Raw genomic sequence first — 10,772 nt, 5'->3', positions numbered from 1 at the left:
ACTGTGTTCATGACACAAGTAATTTTTCCAACAATTGTTTACAGACAGATTATTTCACTTATAATTCACTGTATCACAATTCCAGTTGGTCAGAAGTTTACATACACTAAGTTGACTGTGCCTTTTAACAGTTTGGAAAATTCCAGAAAATTATGTCATGGCTTTAGAAGCTTCTGATAGGCTAATTGACATCATTTGAGTCAATTGGAGGTGTACCTGTGGATGTATTTCAAGGCCTACCTTCAAATTGAGTGCCTCTTTTCCTGGCCACATGGGAAAATCAAAAGAAATCAGCCAAGACCTCAGGAAAAAATGTAGACCTCCGCAAGTCTGGTTCATCCTTGGGAGCAATTTCCAAACACCTGAAGGTACCACGTTCATCTGTATAAACAATAGTACGCAAGTATAAACACCATGGGACCACGGAGCCGTCATATCGCTCAGGAAGGAGACGCGTTCTGTGTCCTAGAGATGAACGTACTTTGGTGTGAAAAGTGCAAATCAATCCCAGAACAACAGCAAAGGACCTTGTGAAGATCCTGGAGGAAACAGGTACAAAAGTATCTATATCCACAGTAAAACGAGTCCTATATCGACATAACTTGAAAGGCCGCTCAGCAAGGAAGAAGCCACGGCTCCAAACCGCCAGAAAAAAGCCAGACTACGGTTTGCAACTGCACATGGGGACAAAGATTGTACTTTTTGGAGAAATGTCCTCTGGTCTGAATAAACAAAAATAGAACTGTTTGGCCATAATGACCATCGTTATGTTTGGAGGAAAAATGGAAAGGCCTGCAAGCCGAAGAACACCATCCCAACCGTGAAGCACGGGGGTGGCAGCATCATGTCGTGGGGGTGCTTTGCTGCAGGAGGGACTGGTGCACTTCACAGAATAGATGGCATAAAATTATATTGAAGCAACATCTCAACACATCAGTCAGGAAGTTAAAGCTTGGGTCTTCCAAATGGACAATGACCCCAAGCATACTTCCAAAGTTGTGGCAAAATGGCTTAAGGACAACAAAGTCAAGCTATTGGAGTGGCCATCACAAAGCCCTGACTTCAATCCTATAGAAAATTTGTGGGCAGAACTGAAAAAGTGTGTGCGAGTAAGGAGGCCTACAAACCTGACTCAGTTACACCAGCTCTGTCAGGAGGAATGGGACAAAATTCACCTAACTTATTGTGGGAGGCTTGTGGAAGGCTACCCGAAACATTTGACCCAAGTTAAACAATTTAAAGAGAATGCTACCAAATACTAATTGAGTGTATGTAAACTTCTGACCCACTAGGAAAGTGATGAACGAAATACAAGCTGAAATAAATCATTCTCTCTACTATTATTCTGACATTTCACATTAAAATAAAGTGGTAATCCTAACTCTTTTAAGACAGGGAATTCTTACTAGGATTAAATGTCCGGAATTGTGAAAAACCGAGTTTAAATGTATTTGGCTAAGGTGTATGTAAACTTCCGACTTCAACTGTACAGTCATGGCCAAAAGTTTTGAGAATGTCACAAATATTAATTTTCACAAAGTCTGCTGCCTCAGTTTGTATGATGGCAATTTGCATATACTCCAGAATGTTATGAAGAGTGATCAGATGAATTGTCGCAAAGTCCCTCTTTGCCATGCAAATGAACTGAATCCCCCAAATCATTTCCACTGCATTTCAGCCCTGCCACAAAACGACCAGCTGACATCATGTCAGTGATTCTCTCGTTAACATATGTGTGAGTGTTGACGAGGACAAGGCTGGAGATCACTCTGTCATACTGATTGAGTTCGAATAACAGACTGAACGCTTCAAAAGGAGGGTGGTGCTTGGAATCATTGTTCTTCCTCTGTCAACCATGGTTACCTGCAAGGAAACACATGCCGTCATCATTGCTTTGCACAAAAAAGGCTTCACAGGCAAGGATATTGCTGCCAGTAAGATTGCACCTAAATCAACCATTTATCGGATCATCAAGAACTTCAAGGAGAGCGGTTCAATTGTTGTGAAGAAGGCTTCAAGGTGCCCAAGAAAGTCCAGCAAGCGCCAGGACCGTCTCCTAAAGTTGTTTCAGCTGCGGGATCGGGGCACCACCAGTACAGAGCTTGCTCAGGAATGGCAGCAGGCAGGTGTGAGTGCATCTGCACACACTGTGAGGCGAATACTTTTGGAGGATGGCCTGGTGTCATGAAGGGCAGCAAAGAAGCCACTTCTCTCCAGGAAAAACATCAGGGACAGACTGATATTCTGCAAAATGGCATTCTGCAAAAGGCATTGGACTGCTGAGGACTGGGGTAAAGTCATTTTCTCGGATGAATCCCCTTTCCGATTGTTTGGGGCATCCGGAGAAAAGCTTGTCCGGAGAAGACAAGGTGAGCGCAACCATCAGTCTTGTGTCATGCCAACAGTAAAGGATCCTGAGTCCATTCATGTGTGGGGTTGCTTCTTAGCCAAGGGAGTGGGCTCACTCACAATTTTGCCTAAGAACACAGCCATGAATAAAGAATGGTACCAACACATCCTCCTAGAGCAACTTCTCCCAACCATCCAGGAACAGTTTGGTGACGAACAATGCCTTTCCAGCATGATGGAGCACCTTGCCATAAGGCAAAAGTGATAACTAAGTGGCTCGGGGAACAAAACATCAATATTTCGGGTCCATGGCCAGGAAACTCCCCAGACCTTAATCCCATTGAGAACTTGTGGTCAATCCTCAAGAGGCGGGTGGACAAACAAAACCCCACAAATTCTGATAGGGTGGATTGCAGAGGTCTTGAAAAAGAAGGGTCAACACTGCAAATATTGACTCTTTGCATCAACTTAATGTAATTGTCAATAAAAGCCTTTGACACTTATGAAATGCTTGTAATTATACTTCAGTATTCCATAGTAACATCTGACAAAAATATCTGAAGACACTGACACAGCAAACTTTGTGGAAATTAATATTTGTGTCATTCTCAAAACTTTTGGCCACGACTGTATGTGATATACACTGAGGGTACAAAACATTAAGAACACCTTCCTAATATTGAGTCCCCTCCTATGTTGACTCCAATGCTTCCCACAGTTGTGTCAAGTTGGCTGGATGTCCTTTGGGTGGTGAACCATTCTTAATACACGCAGGAAACTGTTGAACGTGAAAAACCCAACGGCGTTGTGCCTGGCACCTACTACCAGACCTTGTTCAAAGGTACTTCAATCTTTTGTCTTGCCCATTCAATCTCTAAATGGTATACATACACAGTCCATGTCTCAATTGGCTCACCTGAATTCACCTGGTCAGTCTTTGTCATGGAAAGAGCAGGTGTTCATAATGTTTTGTACACTCGGTGTTCATGTAGGTATAGCAACTATGTGATATACATGTAGCTATAGCAAATATGTGACTGTTAGTTATTTATAATGAACAATGTGTATTCCTTGAGGGTATGCTACTGTACAAGTAATTGCAATTCTGTCTCTTCTGTCTATCATGCATGTTTGATTCTGAGAGAGAAGGTTGACAGCACTGTCACCAGTGTAACTGTATGTATCATCATTGCAGCTATTGATTATTATTAACATATTAATGATGAAGGCATTGATTATAATAAACATATTCATGATAAAGCTATTGATTATAATAAGCTTCCTAAAGCTTAACATTTATTGATGGTGATATTTGTTAATTTGATGCTATTGTCCGTTGACCAGTCTCAGCCCTTTTTTCAGAAACGTGTCATTATGAATATCTCATTGGTTCATTCTGTATTCCCTGTGCATAGCAGACTAATGACATGGTGATTTCTAATCCATCTCTCGGTGTAACACATGCTAGAACTGTACTATGTACTGATATTGTTGACTTGTTTCTTTCCTGTCTCAACCAGTGCTTTTTCAGATGCTTCATTGCGTATTAGGTTGAATATCCATGCATTCTTCATGTCACTCTGTCACCTACAGGTCCTGGTTTTTACCATATTGGACTTGGTCGTCCACAATGCTTATTATGAAACAAACTGTGGATTTTAGGTAGAAATAAATGTTGCAAAGTCCTGCACAAACACTAGTCTAGTCTAGTCTAGCATGTTTTGTTGGCTTGCACAGCATTGAACATGGATGAGAATGGCACTGAACATGGATGAGAATGGCACTGAACACGGATGAGAATGGCACTGAACATGGATGAGAATGGCACTGAACATGGATGAGAATGGCACTGAACATGGATGAGAATGGCACTGAACACGGATGAGAATGGCACTGAACATGGATGAGAATGGCACTGAACACGGATGAGAATGTCACTGAACATGGATGAGAATGGCGCCGGAGGAGATGGCTGCCTTTTTACGGGCTCTATCAGGAATCAAGGTAAGACCAAAGTGCAGACTGTGTGAAGTAACAATGTTTATTGTAACCACAGGGGCAGGCAAACGACAGGTCAAGGCAGGCAAAGGTCGATAATCCAGAGTAGTAGCGAGGTACTGGATGGCAGGCAGGGTCAGAGTCAGGGATGGGCAGAATGGTCAGGCGGGGGGGTACAGGGTAAGGACAGGCAAGGGTCAAAAACCAGGAGGACGAGAAAGAGAGGCTGGGAAAAGACAGGAGCTGGCAGGACAAACGCTGGTAAGCTTGACAAACAAGATGAACTGGCCACAGACAAACAGAAAACACAGGTATAAATACACAGGGGGTAATGGGGAAGATGGGTGACACCTGGAGAGGGGTGGAGACAAGACAGGTGAAACAGATCAGGGAGTGACAGGCTCCTAATCAATTGTGTTATTTTGTGTGTTTTTTCATGTTGTTTGTAACTTATTTTGTACATAATGTTTCTACCACCCTCTCTTATGACCCGAAAAGAGCTTCTGGATATCAGAACAATGATTACTCACCTCGAACTGGACAAAGATCTTTCTTTAACGAGTCGGATGCGAAGGATTTACTCCAGACACCGGACCAGGCCCAAATCCCATCATTCGCATGAAGAAAAGATGCCTATACAGGAGACGCAGGTCCGGGTGCCTTGTTAGACTTCGTCGGCGAGTAGGTAACCCACCTCTACCATCCGTCCTATTGGCCAACGTGTAATCATTGGAGAATACAATGGATGAGCTCCGTTCAAGACCCTCCTACCAACGGGACATTAAAACTGTTTCACCGAATCGTGGCTGAACGAAGACATGGATAATATACAGTTGGCTGGTTTTTCAGTGCATCGGCAAGACAGAACAGCTGCCTCCGGTAAGACAAGGGGTGGCGGTCTATGTCTACAGTATGTCTCTCTGGTCTGATATGTTAATTCTTAACCCATTATTTTGTACAGTTTGTTCAAAAGGGGCGGTTTCGTCAGGCTGACACGCTGTCTGACCACACTCAAGGGGGTGGTGACTACTTACTGTGCACAGTTAATTTCCTCTTATAGTTTCTAAAATCACAACCCTCTCTTAACAAAAACACTTTCATCATGTTTCCTATAGCATGCGCAACGCAGAGGATGGAAACTTCATACATGTAGTGTGCATACTTTTCAAGTTACAGTATTTCCTTTATAACATTTATTATGACATCACAAAATAACACACAATATGAGTGTTCTTTAAATCGCTTTTGACCATTCCCCACATTCTATGTTAGAAATAATGTTTCAGTATTCGCTTTAGAACGTGTTAGCGTTTTTGTGCGAAAAAGTATGTGAAACAAAGGCATATTCCTCTGGTGAACATTGGAGAGGGAGATGCTGAATGTACTGTCCTTGATTTACAACAGGTTGTGAGGTGTTATCCCACAAAAAGATTTGTCATGGGTCCTCAGATCCTCAAAAAGTCCTACAGCTGCACCACCGAGAGCATCCTGACTGGTTGCATCACCGCCTGGTATGGCAACTGCTCGGCCTCTGACCGCAAGGTGCTACATAGGGTAATGCGTACGGCCCAGTACATCACTGGGGCTACCCAGACTATTTGCATTGAGCCTCCCCCTTTTTTTACACTGCTGCAACTCGCTGTTTATTATCTATGCATAGTCACTTTACTACTACCTACATGTACATATTACCTCAACTACCTCGACTAAACTGTAGCCCTGCACATTGACTCTGTACCGGTATCCCCTGTATATAGCCTTGTTATTGTTATTTTATTGTTGCTCTTCAATTATATATTTTTTGGTTTATTTAGTAAATATTTTTCTTGACTCTTATTTTTTTTAAACTGAATTGTTGGTTAAGGGCTTGTAAGTAAGCCTTTCACTGAAAGGTCTACACCTGTTGTATTCGGCGCATGTGTCAAATATAATTTGATTTGAAAGCTTGTGTCTGAGAAAATGACTGATAGTGAGTAGTCTCAATAATAAGTCGTCTGTTTTAATGCAGCGGTCTGGTTTTTGTAGCAAATAGCCTATTATTATTGACTGACCTTGGAATTTCTCTCCGTATCTTTCTTTTTGCTACATCGTCTTGCTAACACCAGCCTCTACGTCATACAAGCCAGTGGCTCCTGCACTAAAGAGCCAATCAAGAATTGCATGTTGCGTTGGCGCCATCTTGTGTGAGTTTTGGCCATCTCAATTGCAGAACAAAAATGGACATTTCCTTTGTCTTCTATTTGCAAAGGTAGGCAGATACACCCATATGTATCAACCAACCTATAGTAAGAGTTCTGATCTAGGATCAGGTCCCCTCTGTCCGGGTAATCTTATTTGTGGTGATCTACAGTAAATGGCAAACCTGATCCTAAATCTACTCTCCTACTCTTGAGACACTCTTCTCTTACTTTTCTTAAATCACCACTGGGCAAGCAACCCAATGCAAAGCCACAGCTATGGAACTAGCCCTAACACCAACATCCACCCACCACTAGGCAGTCACAGAACAGCGCCCGGTTTCCCAGAAGCATCTTAACGCTAGGTTCCTCCTATGGTTCTAACCATAAACTTAGCCTTAAGATGCTCTTGTGAAACCGGGCCCATATCTGTGAAAGCTGTAATGGTCTGATGAGATGCCAAAGCCACAAAGAGGTCCAGTGGCATTCAGGTGGTGAGCCACACATCTGACACGCTGCCGTCACATTTAACAAGCATTTCAGCAACCCGCTTCATTATGCTGTGTAGCATCAACAGCATTAAGTCCCTGTTTGGAGCAACAGTCAGCAAGATTGTAACCAAAGGCATCTGCCTTGACATAATGCTGAGGACTGGGAGTTTGTTTGTGGTCCAAGATCAAGGGCTGAGTTGACTTCAATTCACTTGAACAAATCCAGCAAATGTTTTTATGAATTTGGTAAACATTTCAATAACTGTAGTGTGGATTGATGGCCATCGCCTCCTAAATACTACCACAAAAACCTCAATCCCCATATGGCATTGCTGCCTGGGGGCGTGGCTTTCTAATTAGACAGACATGATAAAGGTGTGTGAGAGCACAAAGCCAAGGTAACTAAGTAGACTTCATAGAGATAGATAGAGGACACCTTTATATCAGTGCCATTGTAGTGTTTGTGACAGCATAGGCAGAGCCATTGAGGCTACAACCCATTGGAATCCCCACCCAGTTGACTACTTGACTACATTCAAATGTCGGATGATGGCAATGTCCAATAACAATGGCAATCTTAAAATGGGTTACATCCACGATGAGTCCTCTATCTATCTCTATGGTAGCCTTGCACAAGCCTTGGCTTGTGGGAGCTGGAACGGCTCATAGGAATGTAACAATATAACTTTAAACCGTCCCCTCGCCCCGACACGGGCGCGAACCAGGGACCCTCTGCACACATCGACAACTGACACCCACGAAGCGTCGTTACCCATCGCTTCACAAAGGCCACGGCCCTTGCAGAGCAAGGGGCAACACTACTTGTAGGTTTCAGAGCAAGTGACGTAACTGATTGAAACGCTAGTAGCGCGTACCCGCTAACTAGCTAGCCATTTCACATCCGTTACAGGAGCAGGAGCCTATCTCCTGTTTCTGTAGTGTGAGGCAGCTTGATGTACAAATACATCCCCTGGACAGGACGCTAGTCGATAGTAGGGCCTTGTATTACACCCCCTGGACAGGACACTAGTCTATAGCAGGGCCTTGTATTACACCCCCTGGACAGGACACTAGTCTATAGTAGGGCCTTGTATTACACCCCCTGGACAGGACACTAGTCTATAGTAGGGCCTTGTATTACACCCCCTGGACAGGACACTAGTCTATAGTAGGGCCTTGTATTACACCCCCTGGACAGGACACTAGTCTATATTTGGGCCTTGTATTACACCCCCTGGACAGGACACTAGTCTATAGTAGGGCCTTGTATTACACCCCCTGGACAGGACACTAGTCTATAGTTGGGCCTTGTATTACACCCCTGGACAGGACACTAGTCTATAGTAGGGCCTTGTATTACACCCCCTGGACAGGACACTAGTCTATAGTAGGGCCTTGTATTACACCCCCTGGACAGGACGGTAGTCTATAGTTGGGCCTTGTATTGCACCCCCTGGACAGGACACTAGTCTATAGTAGGGCCTTGTATTACACCCCCTGGACAGGACACTAGTCTATAGTAGGGCCTTGTATTACACCCCCTGGACAGGACACTAGTCTATAGTAGGGCCTTGTATTACACCCACTGGACAGGACACTAGTCTATAGTAGGGCCTTGTATTACACCCCCTGGACAGGACGGTAGTCTATAGTAGGGCCTTGTATTACCCCCCCTGGACAGGACGGTAGTCTATAGTAGGGCCTTGTATTACACCCCCTGGACAGGACACTAGTCTATAGTAGGGCCTTGTATTACACCCCCTGGACAGGATGGTAGTCTATAGTAGGGCCTTGTATTACACCCCCCTGGACAGGACACTAGTCTATAGTAGGGCCTTGTATTACACCCCCTGGACAGGACGGTAGTCTATAGTAGGGCCTTGTATTACCCCCCCTGGACAGGACGGTAGTCTATAGTAGGGCCTTGTATTACACCCCCTGGACAGGACACTAGTCTATAGTAGGGCCTTGTATTACACCCCCTGGACAGGATGGTAGTCTATAGTAGGGCCTTGTATTACACCCCCCTGGACAGGACACTAGTCTATAGTAGGGCCTTGTATTACACCCCCTGGACAGGACACTAGTCTATAGTTGGGCCTTACCCCCAATAAATCTCATTGTTGAGTGGCAAGCAGAGACGCATCCAGTCCCATATTTACAATCTCTGTTGGAGGCTCCTACATTTAGGATGTATACTAACTGCTTAAACAGTCATTTTAATGTTCATAAAGTCCTATGTAACTGGCCACTGTGTACTTCCTGTTCCTGTGAGAACCTGTATAACAACCACAAGTCCCCCTCAACAGGAAGAGAGATGGGGGCTGAGAAACCAGGCACCTATTCTTCATTGTTCATTTACAGATGACACAAAAGAGATTCTTCATACTTGGGATCTCTCACTATGGGGCGAATCCTGTCCTCTACTTAAGTCACATTTTCACTTATTCATGCATTGATTCTAATGGGAGACTAATTTAAGTTCTGACTAAAGCTGAAGTTAGGGCTCACCCTTATATCAATCACTATAGTCAATGTTTGATTGTGTCTCATTGATGATGCTTTGTATAGTACCTGTCTCCACAGAACTCAGGGAAGAGACCCTTCCTACTTGCTTCTATATGGATCCTCATTAATTAGTTCCTGCCAGGGCAGCAGATACTCTTCCCGGGGTCCAGCTACATTTTGGCAGTTATACAATTTAAAAAACATTACAAAATAGATTTGACAACACATTAAGTGTGTGCCCTCAGGCCCCTACTCTACTGCCACATATCTACAACACAAAATCCAAGTGTACGTGTGTGTATAGTGCCTATGTTATCGTGTGTGTGTCTGCATGTGTCTGTGTCTATGTTTGTGTTGCTTCACAGTAAGTGGGTGGAACTTCCCCCAGTAGACCAGAAAGTTACTCAGGAATCAGATAACAAGGTGGAAAGAAGAAGAAAATGTCCCAACTATAACCAGCCAGGACATGTTACTGTATAACCAGCCAGGACATGTTACTGTATAACCAGCCAGGACATGTTACTGTATAACCAGCCAAGACATGTTACCATATAACCAGCCAGGACATGTTACTGTATAACCAGACAGGACATGTTACTGTATAACCAGACAGGACATGTTACTGTATAACCAGATAGGACGTGTTACTGTATAACCAGCCAGGATATGTTACTGTATAACCAGCCAGGACATGTTACTGTATAACCAGCCAGGACATGTTACTGTATAACCAGCCAGGACATGTTACTGTATAACCAGACAGGACATGTTACTGTATAACCAGCTAGGACATGTTACTGTATAACCAGCCAGGACATGTTACTGTATAACCAGACAGGACATGTTACTGTATAACCAGCCAGGACATGTTTCTGTTCCACAAACCCCCACCTACAACAGGTTTAAAAGCAGTCAGATTCGGACTCAGACACTTGGTACTGGGGGCCCCCCCTGGGTGAACGTTGAGTTTTTTGCCCTAGCACTACAAAGCTCATTCAAAATATCAAAGCTAGATGGTGAGTTGGTTATTTGAATCAACTGTGTAGTGCTAGGGCAAAAAAACATTAAGTTCACCAAGGAGGGTTTGGGAAACCCTGCTTTAAGGCACTGTAGCTATAGTCAGAAAACATTGTTTAAAATGTCTGAGTCCATCTATACCAATCCAGATATGACCAATAAGGTTTGACAGAGGTGAGATGGAGGAGAGGATTGTGGATATCTACATCAGTGCAGACACACTGGGGGAACA

General features: G+C 43.8%; 1 protein-coding gene across 9 annotated transcripts in view; it reads left to right on the top strand.

The window, feature by feature from the left end:
* The window catches only part of LOC129855974 (proline-, glutamic acid- and leucine-rich protein 1-like), a 27,729-nt gene extending 23,681 nt beyond the window's left edge, over window positions 1-4,048 (top strand). For all 9 annotated transcript variants that reach the window (XM_055924095.1, XM_055924096.1, XM_055924103.1 and 6 more), the window contains one exon: window positions 1-4,048. This exon is cut by the window's left edge and continues 5,268 nt beyond it. The gene's annotated coding sequence lies outside the window, so the exon portion shown is untranslated.
* Window positions 4,049-10,772: the final 6,724 nt, after the last annotated feature.

Source organism: Salvelinus fontinalis, chromosome 5, assembly GCF_029448725.1.
Source record: "Salvelinus fontinalis isolate EN_2023a chromosome 5, ASM2944872v1, whole genome shotgun sequence".
In the NCBI taxonomy this organism is placed as follows: Eukaryota; Metazoa; Chordata; class Actinopteri; order Salmoniformes; family Salmonidae; genus Salvelinus; species Salvelinus fontinalis.
Note: the sequence above shows the minus strand (reverse complement) of the source record. Positions and strands in the feature narration are given on the sequence as shown.